This window comes from Podarcis gaigeae (genome assembly GCF_964106915.1).
Source record: "Podarcis gaigeae genome assembly, chromosome: 10".
Taxonomy (NCBI): domain Eukaryota; kingdom Metazoa; phylum Chordata; class Lepidosauria; order Squamata; family Lacertidae; genus Podarcis; species Podarcis gaigeae.
The window spans coordinates 34,113,546-34,118,245 of record NC_139686.1 but is presented as its reverse complement, the minus strand read 5'-3'; positions in this window follow the sequence as shown (position 1 = coordinate 34,118,245).

Sequence of the window (4,700 nt, the reverse complement as noted above, 5' to 3'; positions counted from 1 at the left end):
GGTGAGAGTGTAATGTCTTCCAAATGGTTAAAATTCAATGTTTCCCACAGCAATCTAAAGGACTAAAAAATGTACCTAATATTTCATCATTGTGGTGGTGTTTTCGCTGCATATACATTGCTACTGCAGCATTTCTGGGTACCATAAATTTCAGCACTCTTGAAATGATACAGTAATATTTGTATTAACCTGAAACTACAGCAAAGAATAAGGTACATCATAGGTCCAATGAATTTGGAAAACAAATGAACCAAAAAACACACATCCAATATACATGGAAACTAAATGGAATAAAATGACCATAAGATGTCACTATAGCATAACAAGTGTGAGGTTCTAAAATGGAACATAATAATACCAAATGTTCTTAAATTAAATGTAGTTTCATGTCACATTAACAGCCAAACTTCATTTATGTCCACTGAAGAACTCCGCCCCCCCCCAATGAGAACTGAATCTCAAGTTAAATCGATGATTAAGCATACTTGGGGCCACAACATCATATTCACTTTCATAGGGGCTTGGTATATATGTTCAGTTTCGTATTATTCAAACTTGCTTCTAAGTAAATATATGTGAGCTGGACAAAAGCAACTAGAAGGAAAGTTTTCAGTGACTTGTGATCCTCATAGACCTATGTTTTCATGTGTATAAGGTAAACGTAAAGGGACCCCTGACCATTAGGTCCAGTTGTGACCGACTCTGGGGTTGCGGTGCTCATTTTGCTTTATTGGCTGAGGGAGCCAGCATACAGCTTCCAGGTCATGTGGCCAGCATGACTAAGCCGCTTCTGGCGAACCAGAGCAGCAAATGGAAACGCCGTTTACCTTCCCGCCGGAGCGGTACCTATTTATCTACTTGCACTTTGACGTGCTTTCAAACTGCTAGGTTGGCAAGAGCAGGGACCGAGCAACGGGAGCTTACCCCGTCGCAGGGATTTGAACCGCCAACCTTCTGATCAGCAAGTCCAAGGCTCTGTGATTTAACCCACAGTGCCACCCGTGTCCCTTTGTCATGTGTATGCTTAATTTTATTAAGAATTTTTGCAAGTGATAACTATAAAACCTTCAAATGTTTAGTCCCGTGAGCCTAATTTTTTTATGGAAGTAGGCATACAAAATTACAAAAAAAATTGTATGGAAGTAGGCAAATTGAGAGCAATGTGGCTTGCTTTGTGTGTGTTCTGTTTTGTTTTTAATTCCATATAGGAGTTTGATGTACTTAACAGACTGCATATTTTTCAATCTGTAGGATAACTTACAGTATTTCTGAAACTAATATTATCAGTCTTTGTCATAGAATTGTAGAGTTGAAAAGGACCATGAGGGGCATCTAGTCCAACCCCCTACAATGCAGGAATCTTTTGCCTGACAAGGGACTTGAGCCCATGACCCTCAGATTAAGTCTCATGTTCATGAGCTCTAAAGATGGAGCTTTTTATACGCTGGTAGCAAAAGCATTGAATTATACAAAATATAGTTTCATGTACCTCATACAATACAAACATCTTAGAGAACAATTATTGGTGCATTATTTGGTATAACAGAGCCAAATGGTTTCGAATTAGAGTAAGTCCAGAAGATTGTATTATTGATCTATCGTGCCTATAATGAGAAGTGAAGCAGGCTGTAAAGACTTAATGAGTCCAAGAGTGTGCTAGTGGATGTGACAAGGCTAAGGAGTAAACCCCACGCAAATCCAGAGCTGGATGGGGCCTGTACGCTTCCTTCCGGCAGCTCCTGAATCCAAGCTACAAAACGTATTGCTCTGCTTTCCTTTGGAATACATCAGTGATGCCGAGAGGGGGGGGGCACTTATGGTCTGGCCAGCCCTCCATACACACTGATCAGGCTTGTGGACTGTGAAAGGTCACTTCAGTGCTGCTAATGCAGTGTTTGACTTCACCCCTGGAGGCGAATGCCATTGTCTCTAGAGACAGATACAGTGGTACCTCAGGTTAAGTATTTAATTCGTTCCGGAGGTCGGTACTTAACCTGAAACTGCTCTTAACCTGAAGCACCACTTTAGCTAATGGGGCCTCCTGCGGCTGCCGTGCCACCGGAGCATGATTTCTGTTCTCATCCTGAAGCAAAGTTCTTAACCTGAAGCACTATTTCTGGGTTAGCGGAGTCTGTAACGTGAAGCGTATGTAACCCAAGGTACCACTGTACTAATAATACAGACACCATAAATGTTGTTACTGAAACTGTCCTATCTTAGAGGCTGTGGTAGATAATCCTGCCCATCTCTTGGTGTCATGGTGAATGAGGCCAACAACTAGGAATGGCTATATAATGTCTTTCCAAGCTGAAAAACTATACATCACTGAAGTTGGGAAAAACTTCAGTGTCAAGTCAACATCAAGATGTTACACTCCCTATTTATTCAATATATACTGTATCCCAGCCCACATTGACCCTCCAACAACAAAATTGAATTACCACATCTGTCTGTCGCTCCCTCTCTTCTTCTTTAAAGTCAACCTTCATAAAGATGGCTTAGATAGGTTTTAAGAGGATACCCAGAAGGTACAGCAGATCAGAAGAAGCCACCTATAAGGCCTCTCTGTGAACACCTGGTGCCCTGCCAGCACATTGTCAGTAAGGATAAGATCCAAACTGGCCATACTGAAGCCCACAACTAGGAAGTGAGGACAGTAGCCCTCTTCTGCCACTGTTTCCCAGAAACCAGTATTCAGTGGTATGCTACTTCTGATCCTGGTGACAGTATGGCCAGCATATCATGGATGCTTTAGCTGAGATTCATTCCCTTTTAAATCACTCTCAATTTATTCCCATCAGCGTATCTTGTAGAAGCAAATCCCAAATTAATTTTAGAGATTGTAATGCAATATTACCAATACTACAACTCCCCTTAAAATTTCTTTTTCTTGGTTAAGAAAATTGCTTAGCCCTAGTGAATATAAGTAGGCCTGAAGTGCTTTGAAGGGGCCGTGACTCACCATGATAATGATAAGCTAAGAGTGCAAGAACCTCTTCAATCCTCCTTGCCCTCAGTCAGTAATGTAGCAGCAGCAGCTGTTCTTAGCTTCAGCTTGTCAGTCAGTTTGTTTATCCTGCTTATGACCCCATTTCTTGATTCCTACCCCAATTACTTGTACAGTGGTACCTCGGGTTAAGAACTTAATTCTTTCCAGAGGTCCATTCTTAACCTGAGGTACCATTTTAGCTAATGGGGCCTCCCGCTGCCACCGCACCACCACCACACAATTTCTGTTCTCACCCTGAAGCAAAGTTCTTAACCTGAGGTATTATTTATGGGTTAGTGGAGTCTGTAACCTGAAGTGTCTGTAACCTGAAGCGTCTGTAACCCGAGGTACCACTGCATATGCTTTATGATACAGTATATGCTGTGTGCTGTATAAATGACATGCTGTAGAAAATGCAATAGTTTGGCTTAGGGGTGGACTTTGGTAATACAGTGGTACCTTGGGTTACAAACACTTTGAGTTACAGACTCCGCTAACCCGCAAGTAGTACCTCAAGTTAAGAACTTTACCTCAGGATGAGAACAGAAAACGTGTGTTGTAGGCGCAGCAGCAGCAGGAGGCCCCATTAGCTAAAAAAGTGGTACCTCAGGTTAAGAACAGTTTAAAGGTTATGAACGGACCTCCGGAATGAATTAAGTTTGTAACCAGAGGTACCACTATATGGCACATGAGTAAAGGCAAAATTTGGTGCCCCTCCAGACCTCCATATAAATATAGGCTTGTTGTTGTTGTTGTTGTTGTTGCTGTTGCTGCTGCTGCTGCTGCTGCTGCTGTTTTGTGTCCCTTGACTCAGCACTCTGTGCAGTGGAGCACTGCCTTAAATCCAGTGTTGAGTTTGGCATATTAAGAACTTGAATTAATTGAACCTAGAGCTATGGGTCCTTATCTGACCTTAAGAGAGCACGGTTGGTTGAGCTAGTGCTTCAACCTTTGACCCACCCCTGTATTTTCTACAGAAGCTGCACTTTTGTTAAGACTAGTAACTCCAATAATAAGTATAATAAGATCAGAGGTAAACACACAATGTGGCCAGTTCAGAAAAAGAAGCAGATCTCTGTTTTTATAACTCACTTTCTGATCCATTTTTTATGATTATAATAAACAGATACATAAGTAAATAAATGACCCAAGTGTTCTTGTTTGGATTAATGCAAATGACTACTCACGCAGCATTTTAAAGCAATTCTGTTTCTGTGTTTTTAGATAGAGCTACTAATGATGTCAGTCATAAATGACTTCATTTCCAAGAGACCAGCAAAAGCTGTTTGTTGGGGGGTTGGGGTGCAGAGGAGGTTTGAGAGTAAAATGGAGCTACAAGTCCATGTCCTGTGACAGGGAGAATGTATAAATGTTTAATAAAGTTTGCTGTGGATGAGATCTATTAATAAGCTTGAGTGGCCAGAGGGACAGGTATTGTGTTCGTTACTATAGCATCACCTCGCACAGGATCTGTGTGAGAGAGACGGCGGAAGAAAGCTGGGAGAGAGGATGAGCAAGTTATAGTGTGTTTCAGTCGGGTGCACCAGCTGAAGCACCAGGTCCAGCGTTTCTAACCTCCAGGTGTAGCCCTTTGTTCTTTAATGATGATCAGCCACGGAGCAACAATAGATGAAAAACAGAGCCACTACAATTCTGCTTGAGCTATTGGCAGTTCTGAGGAGACTCTGCTGAAATTTTCACTCTGACGGAT